Source organism: Carassius carassius, chromosome 9 (genome assembly GCF_963082965.1).
Source record: "Carassius carassius chromosome 9, fCarCar2.1, whole genome shotgun sequence".
Lineage (NCBI taxonomy): Eukaryota > Metazoa > Chordata > Actinopteri > Cypriniformes > Cyprinidae > Carassius > Carassius carassius.
Window position 1 is genome coordinate 1,642,501 of NC_081763.1, and position 22,500 is coordinate 1,665,000.

General features: G+C 36.3%; 3 non-coding genes and 1 pseudogene across 3 annotated transcripts; all 4 read right to left on the reverse strand.

The window, feature by feature from the left end:
• Window positions 1-8,550: 8,550 nt before the first annotated feature.
• Window positions 8,551-8,669, reverse strand: LOC132150391 (5S ribosomal RNA). Its single transcript, XR_009435626.1, has one exon. It is a non-coding gene; the product is annotated as a 5S ribosomal RNA (ribosomal RNA).
• A 3,584-nt stretch (window positions 8,670-12,253) lies between these two features.
• Window positions 12,254-12,372, reverse strand: LOC132150768 (5S ribosomal RNA). Its single transcript, XR_009435950.1, has one exon. It is a non-coding gene; the product is annotated as a 5S ribosomal RNA (ribosomal RNA).
• Window positions 12,373-17,834: 5,462 nt separating this feature from the next.
• Window positions 17,835-17,953, reverse strand: LOC132150695 (5S ribosomal RNA; annotated as a pseudogene).
• Window positions 17,954-19,268: 1,315 nt separating this feature from the next.
• Window positions 19,269-19,387, reverse strand: LOC132151109 (5S ribosomal RNA). Its single transcript, XR_009436269.1, has one exon. It is a non-coding gene; the product is annotated as a 5S ribosomal RNA (ribosomal RNA).
• Window positions 19,388-22,500: the final 3,113 nt, after the last annotated feature.

Sequence of the window (22,500 nt, forward strand, 5' to 3'; positions counted from 1 at the left end):
TTTTTTTTTTTTTTTTGCAAGATTATTGGACAATTAGTGAACATTTCCAAAAGTACTAACCAGGCCTATTAGATAATTACTGAAAAAATCCAAAAGTACTAACCTGGCCCAAACCTGCTTACATTCTGAGATCGGGCATTGACTTTTTTTTTTTTTGCAAGATTATTGGACAATTAGTGAAAATTTCCAAAAGTACTAACCAGGCCTATTAGATAATTACTGAAAAAATCCAAAAGTACTAACCTGGCCCAAACCTGCTTAGATTTGGAGATCAGTTTAGATCGGGCATTGCCAGGATGGTATGGCCATAAGCGAAAGAGGCTGCAAAGAGAGGGCTATTTAAAGATCAGCCACTATAATCGCCAGTGCTTTATATAAGTAGGGAAGGAAACCCAAAAGCTTACAGCACCTGGTATTCCCAAAAGTACTAACCAGGCCTATTAGATAATTACTGAAAAAATCCAAAAGTACTAACCTGGCCCAAACCTGCTTACATTCTGAGATCGGGCATTGACTCTTTTTTGTTTTTTTACAAGATTATTAGACAATAAGTGAATTTTTCCAAAAGTACTAACCATGCCTATTAGATATTTACTGAAAAAATCCAAAAGTACTAACCTGGCCCAAACCTGCTAACATTCTGAGGTCGGGCATTGACTTTTTTTTTTTGCAAGATTATTTGACAATTAGTGAAAATTTCCAAAAGTACTAACCAGGCCTATTAGATAATTACTGAAAAAATCCAAAAGTACTAACCTGGCCCAAACCTGCTTAGATTTGGTGATCAGTTGAGATCGTGCATAGCCAGGATGGTATGGCCATAAGCGAAGGAGGCTGCAAAGAGAGGGCTATTTAAAGATCAGCCACTATAATCGCCAGTGCTTTATATAAGTAGGGAAGGAAACCCAAAAGCTTACAGCACCTGGTATTCCCAAAAGTACTAACCAGGCCTATTAGATAATTACTGAAAAAAATCCAAAAGTACTTACCTGGCCCAAACCTGCTTACATTCTGAGATCGGGCATTGACTCTTTTTTTTTTTTTTTTTTGCAAGATTATTGGACAATTAGTGAAAATTTCCTAAAGTACTAACCAGGCCTATTAGATAATTACTGAAAAAAATACAAAAGTACTTACCTGGCCCAAACCTGCTTACATTCTGAGATCGGGCATTGACTCTTTTTTTTTTTTTTTTTTGCAAGATTATTGGACAATTAGTGAACATTTCCAAAAGTACTAACCAGGCCTATTAGATAATTACTGAAAAAATCCAAAAGTACTAACCTGGCCCAAACCTGCTTACATTCTGAGATCGGGCATTGACTCTTTTTTTTTTTTTTGCAAGATTATTGGACAATTAGTGAAAATTTCCTAAAGTACTAACCAGGCCTATTAGATAATTACTGAAAAAATCCAAAAGTACTTACCTGGCCCAAACCTGCTTACATTCTGAGATCGGGCATTGACTCTTTTTTTTTTTTTTTTTGCAAGATTATTGGACAATTAGTGAACATTTCCAAAAGTACTAACCAGGCCTATTAGATAATTACTGAAAAAATCCAAATGTACTAACCTGGCCCAAACCTGCTTACATTCTGAGATCGGGCATTGACTCTTTTTTTTTTTTGCAAGATTATAGGACAATTAGTGAAAGTTTCCAAAAGTACTAACCAGGCCTATTAGATAATTATTGAAAAAATCCAAAAGTACTAACCAGGCCTATTAGATAATTACTGAAAAAATCCAAAAGTACTTACCTGGCCCAAACCTGCTTACATTCTGAGATCGGGCATTGACTCTTTTTTTTTTTTTTTTTGCAAGATTATTGGACAATTAGTGAAAATTTCCAAAAGTACTAACCAGGCCTATTAGATAATTACTGAAAAAATCCAAAAGTACTAACCTGGCCCAAACCTGCTTAGATTTGGAGATCCGTTTAGATCGGGCATAGCCAGGATGGTATGGCCATAAGCGAAGGGGGCTGCAAAGAGAGGGCTATTTAAATATCAGCCACTATAATCGCCAGTGCTTTATATAAGTAGGGAAGGAAACCCAAAAGCTTACAGCACCTGGTATTCCCAAAAGTACTAACCAGGCCTATTAGATATTTACTGAAAAAATCCAAAAGTACTAACCTGGCCCAAACCTGCTTACATTCTGAGGTCGGGCATTGACTTTTTTTTTTTTTGCAAGATTATTGGACAATTAGTGAAAATTTCCTAAAGTACTAACCAGGCCTATTAGATAATTACTGAAAAAATCCAAAAGTACTTACCTGGCCCAAACCTGCTTACATTCTGAGATCAGGCATTGACTCTTTTTTTTTTTTTTTTTGCAAGATTATTGGACAATTAGTGAACATTTCCAAAAGTACTAACCAGGCCTATTAGATAATTACTGAAAAAATCCAAAAGTACTAACCTGGCCCAAACCTGCTTACATTCTGAGATCGGGCATTGACTTTTTTTTTTTTTGCAAGATTATTGGACAATTAGTGAAAATTTCCAAAAGTACTAACCAGGCCTATTAGATAATTACTGAAAAAATCCAAAAGTACTAACCTGGCCCAAACCTGCTTAGATTTGGAGATCAGTTTAGATCGGGCATTGCCAGGATGGTATGGCCATAAGCGAAAGAGGCTGCAAAGAGAGGGCTATTTAAAGATCAGCCACTATAATCGCCAGTGCTTTATATAAGTAGGGAAGGAAACCCAAAAGCTTACAGCACCTGGTATTCCCAAAAGTACTAACCAGGCCTATTAGATAATTACTGAAAAAATCCAAAAGTACTAACCTGGCCCAAACCTGCTTACATTCTGAGATCGGGCATTGACTCTTTTTTGTTTTTTTACAAGATTATTAGACAATAAGTGAATTTTTCCAAAAGTACTAACCATGCCTATTAGATATTTACTGAAAAAATCCAAAAGTACTAACCTGGCCCAAACCTGCTAACATTCTGAGGTCGGGCATTGACTTTTTTTTTTTGCAAGATTATTTGACAATTAGTGAAAATTTCCAAAAGTACTAACCAGGCCTATTAGATAATTACTGAAAAAATCCAAAAGTACTAACCTGGCCCAAACCTGCTTAGATTTGGTGATCAGTTGAGATCGTGCATAGCCAGGATGGTATGGCCATAAGCGAAGGAGGCTGCAAAGAGAGGGCTATTTAAAGATCAGCCACTATAATCGCCAGTGCTTTATATAAGTAGGGAAGGAAACCCAAAAGCTTACAGCACCTGGTATTCCCAAAAGTACTAACCAGGCCTATTAGATAATTACTGAAAAAAATCCAAAAGTACTTACCTGGCCCAAACCTGCTTACATTCTGAGATCGGGCATTGACTCTTTTTTTTTTTTTTTTTTGCAAGATTATTGGACAATTAGTGAAAATTTCCTAAAGTACTAACCAGGCCTATTAGATAATTACTGAAAAAAATACAAAAGTACTTACCTGGCCCAAACCTGCTTACATTCTGAGATCGGGCATTGACTCTTTTTTTTTTTTTTTTTGCAAGATTATTGGACAATTAGTGAACATTTCCAAAAGTACTAACCAGGCCTATTAGATAATTACTGAAAAAATCCAAAAGTACTAACCTGGCCCAAACCTGCTTACATTCTGAGATCGGGCATTGACTCTTTTTTTTTTTTTTGCAAGATTATTGGACAATTAGTGAAAATTTCCTAAAGTACTAACCAGGCCTATTAGATAATTACTGAAAAAATCCAAAAGTACTTACCTGGCCCAAACCTGCTTACATTCTGAGATCGGGCATTGACTCTTTTTTTTTTTTTTTTTGCAAGATTATTGGACAATTAGTGAACATTTCCAAAAGTACTAACCAGGCCTATTAGATAATTACTGAAAAAATCCAAAAGTACTAACCTGGCCCAAACCTGCTTACATTCTGAGATCGGGCATTGACTCTTTTTTTTTTTTTGCAAGATTATAGGACAATTAGTGAAAATTTCCAAAAGTACTAACCAGGCCTATTAGATAATTATTGAAAAAATCCAAAAGTACTAACCAGGCCTATTAGATAATTACTGAAAAAATCCAAAAGTACTTACCTGGCCCAAACCTGCTTACATTCTGAGATCGGGCATTGACTCTTTTTTTTTTTTTTTTTGCAAGATTATTGGACAATTAGTGAAAATTTCCAAAAGTACTAACCAGGCCTATTAGATAATTACTGAAAAAATCCAAAAGTACTAACCTGGCCCAAACCTGCTTAGATTTGGAGATCCGTTTAGATCGGGCATAGCCAGGATGGTATGGCCATAAGCGAAGGGGGCTGCAAAGAGAGGGCTATTTAAAGATCAGCCACTATAATCGCCAGTGCTTTATATAAGTAGGGAAGGAAACCCAAAAGCTTACAGCACCTGGTATTCCCAAAAGTACTAACCAGGCCTATTAGATATTTACTGAAAAAATCCAAAAGTACTAACCTGGCCCAAACCTGCTAACATTCTGAGGTCGGGCATTGACTTTTTTTTTTTTTGCAAGATTATTGGACAATTAGTGAAAATTTCCTAAAGTACTAACCAGGCCTATTAGATAATTACTGAAAAAATCCAAAAGTACTAACCTGGCCCAAACCTGCTTACATTCTGAGATCGGGCATTGACTTTTTTTTTTTTGCAAGATTATAGGACAATTAGTGAAAATTTCCAAAAGTACTAACCAGGCCTATTAGATAATTACTGAAAAAATCCAAAAGTACTAACGTGGCCCAAACCTGCTTACATTCTGAGATCGGGCATTGACTCTTTTTTTTTTTTTTTTTTGCAAGATTATTTGACAATTAGTGAAAATTTCCAAAAGTACTAACCAGGCCTATTAGATAATTACTGAAAAAATCCAAAAGTACTAACCTGGCCCAAACCTGCTTAGATTTGGTGATCAGTTGAGATCGTGCATAGCCAGGATGGTATGGCCATAAGCGAAGGAGGCTGCAAAGAGAGGGCTATTTAAAGATCAGCCACTATAATCGCCAGTGCTTTATATAAGTAGGGAAGGAAACCCAAAAGCTTACAGCACCTGGTATTCCCAAAAATACTAACCAGGCCTATTAGATAATTACTGAAAAAAATCCAAAAGTACTTACCTGGCCCAAACCTGCTTACATTCTGAGATCGGGCATTGACTCTTTTTTTTTTTTTTTTTGCAAGATTATTGGACAATTAGTGAAAATTTCCTAAAGTACTAACCAGGCCTATTAGATAATTACTGAAAAAAATACAAAAGTACTTACCTGGCCCAAACCTGCTTACATTCTGAGATCGGGCATTGACTCTTTTTTTTTTTTTTTTTGCAAGATTATTGGACAATTAGTGAACATTTCCAAAAGTACTAACCAGGCCTATTAGATAATTACTGAAAAAATCCAAAAGTACTAACCTGGCCCAAACCTGCTTACATTCTGAGATCGGGCATTGACTCTTTTTTTTTTTTTTGCAAGATTATTGGACAATTAGTGAAAATTTCCTAAAGTACTAACCAGGCCTATTAGATAATTACTGAAAAAATCCAAAAGTACTTACCTGGCCCAAACCTGCTTACATTCTGAGATCGGGCATTGACTCTTTTTTTTTTTTTTTTTGCAAGATTATTGGACAATTAGTGAACATTTCCAAAAGTACTAACCAGGCCTATTAGATAATTACTGAAAAAATCCAAAAGTACTAACCTGGCCCAAACCTGCTTACATTCTGAGATCGGGCATTGACTCTTTTTTTTTTTTGCAAGATTATAGGACAATTAGTGAAAATTTCCAAAAGTACTAACCAGGCCTATTAGATAATTATTGAAAAAATCCAAAAGTACTAACCAGGCCTATTAGATAATTACTGAAAAAATCCAAAAGTACTTACCTGGCCCAAACCTGCTTACATTCTGAGATCGGGCATTGACTCTTTTTTTTTTTTTTTTTGCAAGATTATTGGACAATTAGTGAAAATTTCCAAAAGTACTAACCAGGCCTATTAGATAATTACTGAAAAAATCCAAAAGTACTAACCTGGCCCAAACCTGCTTAGATTTGGAGATCCGTTTAGATCGGGCATAGCCAGGATGGTATGGCCATAAGCGAAGGGGGCTGCAAAGAGAGGGCTATTTAAAGATCAGCCACTATAATCGCCAGTGCTTTATATAAGTAGGGAAGGAAACCCAAAAGCTTACAGCACCTGGTATTCCCAAAAGTACTAACCAGGCCTATTAGATATTTACTGAAAAAATCCAAAAGTACTAACCTGGCCCAAACCTGCTAACATTCTGAGGTCGGGCATTGACTTTTTTTTTTTTTGCAAGATTATTGGACAATTAGTGAAAATTTCCTAAAGTACTAACCAGGCCTATTAGATAATTACTGAAAAAATCCAAAAGTACTAACCTGGCCCAAACCTGCTTACATTCTGAGATCGGGCATTGACTTTTTTTTTTTTGCAAGATTATAGGACAATTAGTGAAAATTTCCAAAAGTACTAACCAGGCCTATTAGATAATTACTGAAAAAATCCAAAAGTACTAACGTGGCCCAAACCTGCTTACATTCTGAGATCGGGCATTGAGTCTTTTTTTTTTTTGCAAGATTATTGGACAATTAGTGAACATTTCCAAAAGTACTAACCAGGCCTATTAGATAATTACTGAAAAAATCCAAAAGTACTAACGTGGCCCAAACCTGCTTACATTCTGAGATCGGGCATTGAGTCTTTTTTTTTTTTTTTTTTTTTTTGCAAGATTATTGGACAATTAGTGAAAATTTCCTAAAGTACTAACCAGGCCTATTAGATAATTACTGAAAAAATCCAAAAGTACTTACCTGGCCCAAACCTGCTTACATTCTGAGATCGGGCATTGACTCTTTTTTTTTTTTTTTTTGCAAGATTATTGGACAATTAGTGAAAATTTCCAAAAGTACTAACCAGGCCTATTAGATAATTACTGAAAAAATCCAAAAGTACTAACCTGGCCCAAACCTGCTTAGATTTGGAGATCAGTTTAGATCGGGCATAGCCAGGATGGTATGGCCATAAGCGTAGGAGGCTGCAAAGAGAGGGCTATTTAAAGATCAGCCACTATAATCGCCAGTGCTTTATATAAGTAGGGAAGGAAACCCAAAAGCTTACAGCACCTGGTATTCCCAAAAGTACTAACCAGGCCTATTAGATAATTACTGAAAAAATCCAAAAGTACTAACCTGGCCCAAACCTGCTTACATTCTGAGATCGGGCATTGACTCTTTTTTTTTTTTTTTTTGCAAGATTATTGGACAATTAGTGAACATTTCCAAAAGTACTAACCAGGCCTATTAGATAATTACTGAAGAAATCCAAAAGTACTAACCTGGCCCAAACCTGCTTAGATTTGGAGATCAGTTGAGATCGGGCATAGCCAGGATGGTATGGCCATAAGCGAAGGAGGCTGCAAAGAGAGGGCTATTTAAAGATCAGCCACTATAATCACCAGTGCTTTATATAAGTAGGGAAGGAAACCCAAAAGCTTACAGCACCTGGTATTCCCAAAAGTACTAACCAGGCCTATTAGATAATTACTGAAAAAATCCAAAAGTACTAACCTGGCCCAAACCTGCTTACATTGTGAGATCGGGCATTGACTTTTTTTTTTTGCAAGATTATTGGACAATTAGTTAAAATTTCCAAAAGTACTAACCAGGCCTATTAGATAATTACTGAAAAAATCCAAAAGTACTAACCTGGCCCAAACCTGCTTAGATTTGGAGATCAGTTTAGATCGGGCATAGCCAGGATGGTATGGCCATAAGCGAAGGAGGCTGCAAAGAGAGGGCTATTTAAAGATCAGCCACTATAATCGCCAGTGCTTTATATAAGTAGGGAAGGAAACCCAAAAGCTTACAGTACCTGGTATTCCCAAAAGTACTAACCAGGCCTATTAGATAATTACTGAAAAAATCCAAAAGTACTAACCTGGCCCAAACCTGCTTACATTCTGAGATCGGGCATTGACTCTTTTTTGTTTTTTTACAAGATTATTAGACAATAAGTGAATTTTTCCAAAAGTACTAACCATGCCTATTACATATTTACTGAAAAAATCCAAAAGTACTAACCTGGCCCAAACCTGCTAACATCCTGAGGTCGGGCATTGAGTTTTTTTTTTTGTTTGTTTTTTTTTGCAAGATTATTGGACAATTAGTGAACATTTCCAAAAGTACTAACCAGGCCTATTAGATAATTACTGAAAAAATCCAAAAGTACTTACCTGGCCCAAACCTGGTTACATTCTGAGATCGGGCATTGAGTCTTTTTTTTTTTTTTTTTTGCAAGATTATTTGACAATTAGTGAAAATTTCCAAAAGTACTAACCAGGCCTATTAGATAATTACTGAAAAAATCGAAAAGTACTAACCTGGCCCAAACCTGCTTAGATTTGGAGATCAGTTTAGATCGGGCATAGCCAGGATGGTATGGCCATAAGCGAAGGAGGCTGCAAAGAGAGGGCTATTTAAAGATCAGCCACTATAATCGCCAGTGCTTTATATAAGTAAGGAAGGAAACCCAAAAGCTTACAGCACCTGGTATTCCCAGGTGGTCTCCCATCCAAGTACTAACCAGGCCCAAACCTGCTTAGCTTCCAAGATCAGACAAGATCGGGCATAGCCAGGTTGGTATGGCCATAAGCGAAGGAGGCTGCAAAGAGAGGGCTATTTAAAGATCAGCCACTATAATCGCCAGTGCATTATATAAGTAGGGAAGGAAACCCAAAAGCTTACAGCACCTGGTATTCCCAAAAGTACTAACCAGGCCTATTAGATAATTACTGAAAAAAATCCAAAAGTACTAACCTGGCCCAAACCTGCTTACATTCTGAGATCGGGCATTGACTTTTTTTTTTTGCAAGATTATTGGACAATTAGTGAACATTTCCAAAAGTACTAACCAGGCCTATTAGATGATTACTGAAAAAATCCAAAAGTACTTACCTGGCCCAAACCTGCTTACATTCTGAGATCGGGCATTGACTCTTTTTTTTTTTGCAAGATTATTGGACAATTAGTGAAAATTTCCAAAAGTACTAACCAGGCCTATTAGATAATTACTGAAAAAATCCAAAAGTACTAACCTGGCCCAAACCTGCTTACATTCTGAGATCGGGCATTGACTCTTTTTTTTTTTGCAAGATTATTGGACAATTAGTGAACATTTCCAAAAGTACTAACCAGGCCTATTAGATAATTACTGAAAAAATCCAAAAGTACTAACCTGGCCCAAACCTGCTTACATTCTGAGATCGGGCATTGACTCTTTTTTTTTTTTTTGCAAGATTATTGGACAATTAGTGAAAATTTCCTAAAGTACTAACCAGGCCTATTAGATAATTACTGAAAAAATCCAAAAGTACTTACCTGGCCCAAACCTGCTTACATTCTGAGATCGGGCATTGACTCTTTTTTTTTTTTGCAAGATTATAGGACAATTAGTGAAAATTTCCAAAAGTACTAACCAGGCCTATTAGATAATTATTGAAAAAATCAAAAAGTACTAACCAGGCCTATTAGATAATTACTGAAAAAATCCAAAAGTACTTACCTGGCCCAAACCTGCTTACATTCTGAGATCGGGCATTGACTCTTTTTTTTTTTTTTTTTTGCAAGATTATTGGACAATTAGTGAAAATTTCCAAAAGTACTAACCAGGCCTATTAGATAATTACTGAAAAAATCCAAAAGTACTAACCTGGCCCAAACCTGCTTAGATTTGGAGATCCGTTTAGATCGGGCATAGCCAGGATGGTATGGCCATAAGCGAAGGAGGCTGCAAAGAGAGGGCTATTTAAAGATCAGCCACTATAATCGCCAGTGCTTTATATAAGTAGGGAAGGAAACCCAAAAGCTTACAGCACCTGGTATTCCCAAAAGTACTAACCAGGCCTATTAGATATTTACTGAAAAAATCCAAAAGTACTAACCTGGCCCAAACCTGCTAACATTCTGAGGTCGGGCATTGACTTTTTTTTTTTTTTGCAAGATTATTGGACAATTAGTGAAAATTTCCTAAAGTACTAACCAGGCCTATTAGATAATTACTGAAAAAATCCAAAAGTACTAACCTGGCCCAAACCTGCTTACATTCTGAGATCGGGCATTGACTCTTTTTTTTTTTTTTTTGCAAGATTATTGGACAATTAGTGAACATTTCCAAAAGTACTAACCAGGCCTATTAGATAATTACTGAAAAAATCCAAAAGTACTAACCTGGCCCAAACCTGCTTAGATTTGGAGATCAGTTGAGATCGGGCATAGCCAGGATGGTATGGCCATAAGCGAAGGAGGCTGCAAAGAGAGGGCTATTTAAAGATCAGCCACTATAATCACCAGTGCTTTATATAAGTAGGGAAGGAAACCCAAAAGCTTACAGCACCTGGTATTCCCAAAAATACTAACCAGGTCTATTAGATAATTACTGAAAAAATCCAAAAGTACTAACCTGGCCCAAACCTGCTTACATTCTGAGATCGGGCATTGACTCTTTTTTTTTTTTTTTTTGCAAGATTATTGGGCAATTAGTGAAAATTTCCTAAAGTACTAACCAGGCCTATTAGATAATTACTGAAAAAATCCAAAAGTACTAACCTGGCCCAAACCTGCTTAGATTTGGAGATCAGTTGAGATCGGGCATAGCCAGGATGGTATGGCCATAAGCGAAGGAGGCTGCAAAGAGAGGGCTATTTAAAGATCAGCCACTATAATCGCCAGTGCTTTATATAAGTAGGGAAGGAAACCCAAAAGCTTACAGCACCTGGTATTCCCAAAAATACTAACCAGATCTATTAGATAATTACTGAAAAAATCCAAAAGTACTAACCTGGCCCAAACCTGCTTACATTCTGAGATCGGGCATTGACTCTTTTATTTTTTTTTTGCAAGATTATTGGACAATTAGTGAAAATTTCCTAAAGTACTAACCAGCCCAATTAGATAATTACTGAAAAAATCCAAAAGTACTTACCTGGCCCAAACCTGCTTACATTCTGAGATCGGGCATTGACTTTTTTTTTTTTTTTTTTGCAAGATTATTGGACAATTAGTGAACATTTCCAAAAGTACTAACCAGGCCTATTAGATAATTACTGAAAAAAATCCAAAAGTACTAACCTGGCCCAAACCTGCTTACATTCTGAGATCGGGCATTGACTTTTTTTTTTTTGCAAGATTATTGGACAATTAGTGAAAATTTCCAAAAGTACTAACCAGGCCTATTAGATAATTACTGAAAAAATCCAAAAGTACTAACCTGGCCCAAAACTGCTTAGATTTGGAGATCAGTTTAGATCGGGCATAGCCAGGATGGTATGGCCATAAGCGAAGGAGGCTGCAAAGAGAGGGCTATTTAAAGATCAGCCACTATAATCGCCAGTGCTTTATATAAGTAGGGAAGGAAACCCAAAAGCTTACAGCACCTGGTATTCCCAAAAGTACTAACCAGGCCTATTAGATAATTACTGAAAAAATCCAAAAGTACTAACCTGGCCCAAACCTGCTTACATTCTGAGATCGGGCATTGACTCTTTTTTGTTTTTTTACAAGATTATTAGACAATAAGTGAATTTTTCCAAAAGTACTAACCATGCCTATTAGATATTTACTGAAAAAATCCAAAAGTACTAACCTGGCCCAAACCTGCTAACATTCTGAGGTCGGGCATTGACTCTTTTTTTTTTTTTGCAAGATTATTGGACAATTAGTGAAAATTTCCAAAAGTACTAACCAGGCCTATTAGATAATTACTGAAAAAATCCAAAAGTACTAACGTGGCCCAAACCTGCTTACATTCTGAGATCGGGCATTGAGTTTTTTTTTTTTTTTTTTTTTTTTTTTGCAAGATTATTGGACAATTAGTGAACATTTCCAAAAGTACTAACCAGGCCTATTAGATAATTACTGAAAAAATCCAAAAGTACTTACCTGGCCCAAACCTGGTTACATTCTGAGATCGGGCATTGAGTCTTTTTTTTTTTTTTTTTTGCAAGATTATTGGACAATTAGTGAAAATTTCCTAAAGTACTAACCAGGCCTATTAGATAATTACTGAAAAAATCCAAAAGTACTAACCTGGCCAAAACCTGCTTAGATTTGGAGATCAGTTAAGATCGGGCATAGCCAGGATGGTATGGCCATAAGTGAAGGAGGCTGCAAAGAGAGGGCTATTTAAAGATCAGCCACTATAATCGCCAGTGCTTTATATAAGTAGGGAAGGAAACCCAAAAGCTTACAGCACCTGGTATTCCCAGGCGGTCTCCCATCCAAGTACTAACCAGGCCCAAACCTGCTTAGCTTCCGAGATCAGACGAGATCGGGCATAGCCAGGTTGGTATGGCCGTAAGCGAAGGAGGCTGCAAAGAGAGGGCTATTTAAAGATCAGCCACTATAATCGCCAGTGCATTATATAAGTAGGGAAGGAAACCCAAAAGCTTACAGCACCTGGTATTCCCAAAAGTACTAACCAGGCCTATTAGATAATTACTGAAAAAATCCAAAAGTACTAACCTGGCCCAAACCTGCTTACATTCTGAGATCGGGCATTGACTTTTTTTTTTTTTGCAAGATTATTGGACAATTAGTTAAAATTTCCAAAAGTACTAACCAGGCCTATTAGATAATTACTGAAAAAATCCAAAAGTACTAACCTGGCCCAAACCTGCTTAGATTTGGAGATCAGTTTAGATCGGGCATAGCCAGGATGGTATGGCCATAAGCGAAGGAGGCTGCAAAGAGAGGGCTATTTAAAGATCAGCCACTATAATCGCCAGTGCTTTATATAAGTAGGGAAGGAAACCCAAAAGCTTACAGCACCTGGTATTCCCAAAAGTACTAACCAGGCCTATTAGATAATTACTGAAAAAATCCAAAAGTACTAACCTGGCCCAAACCTGCTTACATTCTGAGATCGGGCATTGACTCTTTTTTGTTTTTTTACAAGATTATTAGACAATAAGTGAATTTTTCCAAAAGTACTAACCATGCCTATTAGATATTTACTGAAAAAATCCAAAAGTACTAACCTGGCCCAAACCTGCTAACATTCTGAGGTCGGGCATTGACTCTTTTTTTTTTTGCAAGATTATTGGACAATTAGTGAAAATTTCCAAAAGTACTAACCAGGCCTATTAGATAATTACTGAAAAAATCCAAAAGTACTAACGTGGCCCAAACCTGCTTGCATTCTGAGATCGGGCATTGAGTTTTTTTTTTTGTTTGTTTTTTTTTGCAAGATTATTGGACAATTAGTGAACATTTCCAAAAGTACTAACCAGGCCTATTAGATAATTACTGAAAAAATCCAAAAGTACTTACCTGGCCCAAACCTGGTTACATTCTGAGATCGGGCATTGAGTCTTTTTTTTTTTTTTTTTTGCAAGATTATTTGACAATTAGTGAAAATTTCCAAAAGTACTAACCAGGCCTATTAGATAATTACTGAAAAAATCCAAAAGTACTAAGCTGGCCCAAACCTGCTTAGATTTGGAGATCAGTTTAGATCGGGCATTGCCAGGTTGGTATGGCCATAGGCGAAGGAGGCTGCAAAGAGAGGGCTATTTAAAGATCAGCCACTATAATCGCCAGTGCATTATATAAGTAGGGAAGGAAACCCAAAAGCTTACAGCACCTGGTATTCCCAAAAGTACTAACCAGGCCTATTAGATAATTACTGAAAAAAATCCAAAAGTACTAACCTGGCCCAAACCTGCTTACATTCTGAGATCGGGCATTGACTTTTTTTTTTTGCAAGATTATTGGACAATTAGTGAACATTTCCAAAAGTACTAACCAGGCCTATTAGATGATTACTGAAAAAATCCAAAAGTACTTACCTGGCCCAAACCTGCTTACATTCTGAGATCGGGCATTGACTTTTTTTTTTTGCAAGATTATTGGACAATTAGTGAAAATTTCCAAAAGTACTAACCAGGCCTATTAGATAATTACTGAAAAAATCCAAAAGTACTAACCTGGCCCAAACCTGCTTACATTCTGAGATCGGGCATTGACTCTTTTTTTTTTTTGCAAGATTATTGGACAATTAGTGAACATTTCCAAAAGTACTAACCAGGCCTATTAGATAATTACTGAAAAAATCCAAAAGTACTAACCTGGCCCAAACCTGCTTACATTCTGAGATCGGGCATTGACTCTTTTTTTTTTTTTTTTTTGCAAGATTATTGGACAATTAGTGAACATTTCCAAAAGTACTAACCAGGCCTATTAGATAATTACTGAAAAAATCCAAAAGTACTAACCTGGCCAAACCTGCTTACATTCTGAGATCGGGCATTGAGTTTTTTTTTTGTTTTGTTTTTTTTTGCAAGATTATTGGACAATTAGTGAACATTTCCAAAAGTACTAACCAGGCCTATTAGATAATTACTGAAAAAATCCAAAAGTACTTACCTGGCCCAAACCTGGTTACATTCTGAGATCGGGCATTGAGTCTTTTTTTTAATTTTTTTTGCAAGATTATTGGACAATTAGTGAAAATTTCCTAAAGTACTAACCAGGCCTATTAGATAATTACTGAAAAAATCCAAAAGTACTAACCTGGCCCAAACCTGCTTACATTCTGAGATCGGGCATTGACTCTTTTTTGTTTTTTTACAAGATTATTAGACAATAAGTGAATTTTTCCAAAAGTACTAACCATGCCTATTAGATATTTACTGAAAAAATCCAAAAGTACTAACCTGGCCCAAACCTGCTAACATTCTAAGGTCGGGCATTGACTTTTTTTTTTTTTGCAAGATTATTGGACAATTAGTGAACATTTCCAAAAGTACTAACCAGGCCTATTAGATAATTACTGAAAAAATCCAAAAGTACTTACCTGGCCCAAACCTGGTTACAATCTGAGATCGGGCATTGAGTCTTTTTTTTTTTTTGTTTTGCAAGATTATTGGACAATTAGTGAAAATTTCCTAAAGTACTAACCAGGCCTATTAGATAATTACTGAAAAAATCCAAAAGTACTAACCTGGCCAAAACCTGCTTAGATTTGGAGATCAGTTAAGATCGGGCATAGCCAGGATGGTATTGCCATAAGTGAAGGAGGCTGCAAAGAGAGGGCTATTTAAAGATCAGCCACTATAATCGCCAGTGCTTTATATAAGTAGGGAAGGAAACCCAAAAGCTTACAGCACCTGGTATTCCCAAAAGTACTAACCAGGCCTATTAGATAATTACTGAAAAAATCCAAAAGTACTTACCTGGCCCAAACCTGCTTACATTCTGAGATCGGCATTGACTCTTTTTTTTTTTGCAAGATTATTGGACAATTAGTGAAAATTTCCAAAAGTACTAACCAGGCCTATTAGATAATTACTGAAAAAATCCAAAAGTACTAACCTGGCCCAAACCTGCTTACATTCTGAGATCGGGCATTGACTCTTTTTTGTTTTGCAAGATTATTGGACAATTAGTGAACATTTCCAAAAGTACTAACCAGGCCTATTAGATAATTACTGAATAAATCCAAAAGTACTTATCTGGCCCAAACCTGCTTAGAATTGGAGATCAGTTTAGATCGGGCATAGCCAGGATGGTATGGCCATAAGCGAAGGAGGCTGCAAAGAGAGGGCTATTTAAAGATCAGCCACTATAATCGCCAGTGCTTTATATAAGTAGGGAAGGAAACCCAAAAGCTTACAGCACCTGGTATTCCCAAAAGTACTAACCAGGCCTATTAGATAATTACTGAAAAAATCCAAAAGTACTAACCTGGCCCAAACCTGCTTACATTCTGAGATCGGGCATTGACTTTTTTTTTTTTTTTTTACAAGATAATTAGACAATTAGTGAATTTTTCCAAAAGTACTAACCAGGCCTATTAGATAATTACTGAAAAATCCAAAAGTACTAACCTGGCCCAAAACTGCTTACATTCTGAGATCGGGCATTGACTCTTTTTTTTTTTTTTTACAAGATTATTAGACAATTAGTGAATGTTTCCAAAATTACTAACCAGGCCTATTAGATAATTACTGAAAAATCCAAAAGTACTAACCTGGCCCAAACCTGCTTAGATTTGGAGATCACTTGAGATCGGGCATAGCCAGGATGGTATGGCCATAAGCTAAGGAGGCTGCAAAGAGAGGGCTATTTAAAGATCAGCCACTATATTCGCCAGTGCTTTACATAAGTAGGGAAGGAAACCCAAAAGCTTACAGCACCTGGTATTCCCAAAAGTACTAACCACGCCTATTAGATAATTACTGAAAAAATCCAAAAGTACTAACCTGGCCCAAACCTGCTTACATTCTGAGATCGGGCATTGACTTTTTTTTTTTTTTTTTTTGCAAGATTATTGGACAATTAGTGAACATTTCCAAAAGTACTAACCTGGCCCAAATCCTGCTTACATTCTGAGATCGGGCATTGACTTTTTTTTTTTTTTTTTTTGCAAGATTATTGGACAATTAGTGAAAATTTCCTAAAGTACTAACCAGGCCTATTAGATAATTACTGAAAAAATCCAAAAGTACTAACCTGGCCCAAACCTGCTTACATTCTGAGATCGGGCATTGACTCTTTTTTTTTTTTTTTTTTGCAAGATTATTGGACAATTAGTGAAAATTTCCTAAAGTACTAACCAGGCCTATTAGATAATTACTGAAAAAATCCAAAAGTACTAACCTGGCCCAAACCTGCTTACATTCTGAGATCGGGCATTGACTCTTTTTTTTTTTTTTTTTTGCAAGATTATTGGACAATTAGTGAACATTTCCAAAAGTACTAACCAGGCCTATTAGATAATTACTGAAAAAATCCAAAAGTACTTACCTGGCCCAAACCTGCTTACATTCTGAGATCGGGCATTGACTCTTTTTTTTTTTTGCAAGATTATTGGACAATTAGTGAAAATTTCCTAAAGTACTAACCAGGCCTATTAGATAATTACTGAAAAAATCCAAAAGTACTAACCTGGCCCAAACCTGCTTACATTCTGAGATCGGGCATTGACTCTTTTTTTTTTTTTTTTTTGCAAGATTATTGGACAATTAGTGAACATTTCCAAAAGTACTAACCAGGCCTATTAGATAATTACTGAAAAAATCCAAAAGTACTAACCTAGCCCAAACCTGCTTACATTCTGAGATCGGGCATTGACTCTTTTTTTTTTTTGCAAGATTATTGGACAATTAGTGAAAATTTCCTAAAGTACTAACCAGGCCTATTAGATAATTACTGAAAAAATCCAAAAGTACTTACCTGGCCAGAACCTGCTTACATTCTGAGATTGGGCATTGACTTTTTTTTTTTTTTTTTTTTGCAAGATTATTGGACAATTAGTGAAAATTTCCTAAAGTACTAACCAGGCCTATTAGATAATTACTGAAAAAATCCAAAAGTACTAACCTGGCCCAAACCTGCTTACATTCTGAGATCGGGCATTGACTCTTTTTTTTTTTTTTTTTTACAAGATAATTAGACAATTAGTGAATTTTTCCAAAAGTACTAACCAGGCCTATTAGATAATTACTGAAAAATCCAAAAGTACTAACCTGGCCCAAAACTGCTTACATTCTGAGATCGGGCATTGACTCTTTTTTTTTTTTTTTTTTTACAAGATTATTAGACAATTAGTGAATGTTTCCAAAATTACTAACCAGGCCTATTAGATAATTACTGAAAAATCCAAAAGTACTAACCTGGCCCAAACCTGCTTAGATTTGGAGATCACTTGAGATCGGGCATAGCCAGGATGGTATGGCCATAAGCTAAGGAGGCTGCAAAGAGAGGGTTATTTAAAGATCAGCCACTATATTCGCCAGTGCTTTATATAAGTAGGGAAGGAAACCCAAAAGCACCTGGTATTCCCAGGCGGTCTCCCATCCAAATACTAACCAGGCCCAAACCTGCTTAGCTTCCGAGATCAGACGAGATCGGGCATAGCCAGGTTGGTATGGCTGTAAGCGAAGGAGGCTGCAAAGAGAGGGCTATTTAAAGATCGGCCACTATAATCGCCAGTGCATTATATAAGTAGGGAAGGAAACCCAAAAGCTTACAGCACCTGGTATTCCCAAAAGTACTAACCAGGCCTATTAGATAATTACTGAAAAAATCCAAAAGTACTAATCTGGCCCAAACCTGCTAACATTCTGAGGTCGGGCATTGACTCTTTTTTTTTTTTGCAAGATTATTGGACAATTAGTGAAAATTTCCAAAAGTACTAACCAGGCCTATTAGATAATTACTGAAAAAAATCCAAAAGTACTAACCTGGCCCAAACCTGCTTACATTCTGAGATCGGGCATTGACTCTTTTTTTTTTTTTTTTTTGCAAGATTATTGGACAATTAGTGAACATTTCCAAAAGTACTAACCAGGCCTATTAGATAATTACTGAAAAAATCCAAAAGTACTTACCTGGCCCAAACCTGCTTACATTCTGAGATCGGGCATTGACTCTTTTTTTTTTTTTTTGCAAGATTATTGGACAATTAGTGAAAATTTCCAAAAGTACTAACCAGGCCTATTAGATAATTACTGAAAAAATCCAAAAGTACTAACCTGGCCCAAACCTGCTTACATTCTGAGATCGGGCATTGACTCTTTTTTTTTTTTTTTTGCAAGATTATTGGACAATTAGTGAACATTTCCAAAAGTACTAACCAGGCCTATTAGATAATTACTGAAAAAATCCAAAAGTACTTACCTGGCCCAAACCTGCTTACATTCTGAGATCGGGCATTGATTCTTTTTTTTTTTTGCAAGATTATTGGACAATTAGTGAAAATTTCCAAAAGTACTAACCAGGCCTATTAGATAATTACTGAAAAAATCCAAAAGTACTTACCTGGCCCAAACCTGCTTACATTCTGAGATCGGGCATTGACTCTTTTTTTTTTGCAAGATTATTGGACAATTAGTGAACATTTCCAAAAGTACTAACCAGGCCTATTAGATAATTACTGAAAAAATCCAAAAGTACTAACCTGGCCCAAACCTGCTTACATTCTGAGATCGGGCATTGACTCTTTTTTTTTTTTGCAAGATTATTGGACAATTAGTGAAAATTTCTAAAAGTACTAACCAGGCCTATTAGATAATTACTGAAAAAATCCAAAAGTACTAACCTGGCCCAAACCTGCTTAGAATTGGAGATCAGTTTAGATCGGGCATAGCCAGGATGGTATGGCCATAAGCGAAGGAGGCTGCAAAGAGAGGGCTATTTAAAGATCAGCCACTATAATCGCCAGTGCTTTTTATAAGTAGGGAAGGAAACCCAAAAGCTTACAGCACCTGGTATTCCCAGGCGGTCTCCCATCCAAGTACTAACCAGGCCCAAACCTGCTTAGCTTCCGAGATCAGACGAAATCGGGCATAGCCAGGTTGGTATGGCCGTAAGCGAAGGAGGCTGAAAAGAGAGGGCTATTTAAAGATCAGCCACTATAATCGCCAGTGCATTATATAAGTAGGGAAGGAAACCCAAAAGCTTACAGCACCTGGTATTCCCAAAAGTACTAACCAGGCCTATTAGATAACTACTGAAAAAATCCAAAAGTACTAACCTGGCCCAAACCTGCCTACATTCTGAGATCGGGCATTGACTCTTTTTTTTTTTTTTGCAAGATTATTGGACAATTAGTGAAAATTTCCAAAAGTACTAACCAGGCCTATTAGATAATTACTGAAAAAATCCAAAAGTACTAACCTGGCCCAAACCTGCTTACATTCTGAGATCGGGCATTGACTCTTTTTTTTTTTTTTTTTGCAAGATTATTGGACAATTAGTGAACATTTCCAAAAGTACTAACCAGGCCTATTAGATAATTACTGAAAAAATCCAAAAGTACTTACCTGGCCCAAACCTGCTTACATTCTGAGATTGGGCATTGACTCTTTTTTTTTTTTTGCAAGATTATTGGACAATTAGTGAAAATTTCCAAAAGTACTAACCAGGCCTATTAGATAATTACTGAAAAAAATTCAAAAGTACTAACCTGGCCCAAACCTGCTTACATTCTGAGATCGGGCATTGAGTCTTTTTTTTTTTTTTTTTTTGCAAGATTATTGGACAATTAGTGAAAATTTCCTAAAGTACTAACCAGGCCTATTAGATAATTACTGAAAAAATCCAAAAGTACTCACCTGGCCCAAACCTGCTTACATTCTGAGATCGGGCATTGACTCTTTTTTTTTTTTTGTGCAAGATTATTGGACAATTAGTGAACATTTCCAAAAGTACTAACCAGGCCTATTAGATAATTACTGAAAAAATCCAAAAGTACTAACCTGGCCCAAACCTGCTTAGATTTGGAGATCAGTTTAGATCGGGCATAGCCAGGATTGTATGGCCATAAGCGAAGGAGGCTGCAAATAGAGGGCTATTTAAAGATCAGCCACTATAATCGCCAGTGCTTTATATAAGTAGGGAAGGAAACCCAAAAGCTTACAGCACCTGGTATTCCCAAAAGTACTAACCAGGCCTATTAGATAATTACTGAAAAAATCCAAAGTACTAACCTGGCCCAAACCTGCTTTCATTCTGAGATCGGGCATTGACTCTTTTTTGTTTTTTTACAAGATTATTAGACAATAAGTGAATTTTTCCAAAAGTACTAACCATGCCTATTAGATATTTACTGAAAAAATCCAAAAGTACTAACCTGGCCCAAACCTGCTAACATTCTGAGGTCGGGCATTGACTCTTTTTTTTTTTTGCAAGTTTATTGGACAATTAGTGAAAATTTCCAAAAGTACTAACCAGGCCTATTAGATAATTACTGAAAAAATCCAAAAGTACTAACCTGGCCCAAACCTGCTTACATTCTGAGATCGGGCATTGACTCTTTTTTTTTTTTTGTTTTTACAAGATAATTAGACAATTAGTGAATTTTTCCAAAAGTACTAACCAGGCCTATTAGATAATTACTGAAAAATCCAAAAGTACTAACCTGGCCCAAACCTGCTTAGATTTGGAGATCACTTGAGATCGGGCATAGCCAGGATGGTATGGCCATAAGCTAAGGAGGCTGCAAAGAGAGGGCTATTTACAGATCAGCCACTATATTCGCCAGTGCTTTATATAAGTAGGGAAGGAAACCCAAAAGCTTACAGCACCTGGTATTCCCAAAAGTACTAACCAGGCCTATTAGATAATTACTGAAAAAATCCAAAAGTACTAACCTGGCCCAAACCTGCTTACGTTCTGAGATCGGGCATTGACTTTTTTTTTTTTTTTGCAAGATTATTGGACAATTAGTGAAAATTTGCTAAAGTACTAACCAGGCCTATTAGATAATTACTGAAAAAATCCAAAAGTACTAACCTGGCCCAAAACTGCTTACATTCTGGGATCGGGCATTGACTTTTTTTTTTTTTTGCAAGATTATTGGACAATTAGTGAAAATTTCCTAAAGTACTAACCAGGCCTATTAGATAATTACTGAAAAAATCCAAAAGTACTAACCTGGCCCAAACCTGCTTACATTCTGAGGTCGGGCATTGACTCTTTTTTTTTTTTTTTTCTTTGCAAGTTTATTGGACAATTAGTGAAAATTTCCTAAAGTACTAACCAGGCCTATTAGATATTTACTGAGAAAATCCAAAAGTACTAACCTTGCCCAAACCTGCTAACATTCTGAGATCGGGCATTGACTCTTTTTTTTTTTTTTTTTGCAAGATTATTGGACAATTAGTGAAAATTTCCTAAAGTACTAACCAGGCCTATTAGATAATTACTGAAAAAATCCAAAAGTACTTACCTGGCCCAAACCTGCTTACATTCTGAGATCGGCCATTGACTTTTTTTTTTTTTTTTTGCAAGATTATTGGACAATTAGTGAAAATTTCCTAAAGTACTAACCAGGCCTATTAGATAATTACTGAAAAAATCCAAAAGTACTAACCTGGCCCAAACCTGCTTACATTCTGAGATCGACATTGACTCTTTTTTGTTTTGTTTTTACAAGATAATTAGACAATTAGTGAATTTTTCCAAAAGTACTAACCAGGCCTATTAGATAATTACTGAAAAATCCAAAAGTACTAACCTGGCCCAAAACTGCTTACATTCTGAGATCGGCCATTGACTCTTTTTTTTTTTGTTTTTACAAGATAATTAGACAATTAGTGAATTTTTCCAAAAGTACTAACCAGGCCTATTAGATAATTACTGAAAAATCCAAAAGTACTAACCTGGCCCAAACCTGCTTAGATTTGGAGATCACTTGAGATCGGGCATAGCCAGGATGGTATGGCCATAAGCTAAGGAGGCTGCAAAGAGAGGGCTATTTAAAGATCAGCCACTATATTCGCCAGTGCTTTATATAAGTAGGGAAGGAAACCCAAAAGCTTACAGCACCTGGTATTCCCAAAAGTACTAACCAGGCCTATTAGATAATTACTGAAAAAATCCAAAAGTACTAACCTGGCCCAAACCTGCTTACATTCTGAGATCAGGCATTGACTTTTTTTTTTTTTTTCCAAGATTATTGGACAATTAGTGAAAATTTCCTAA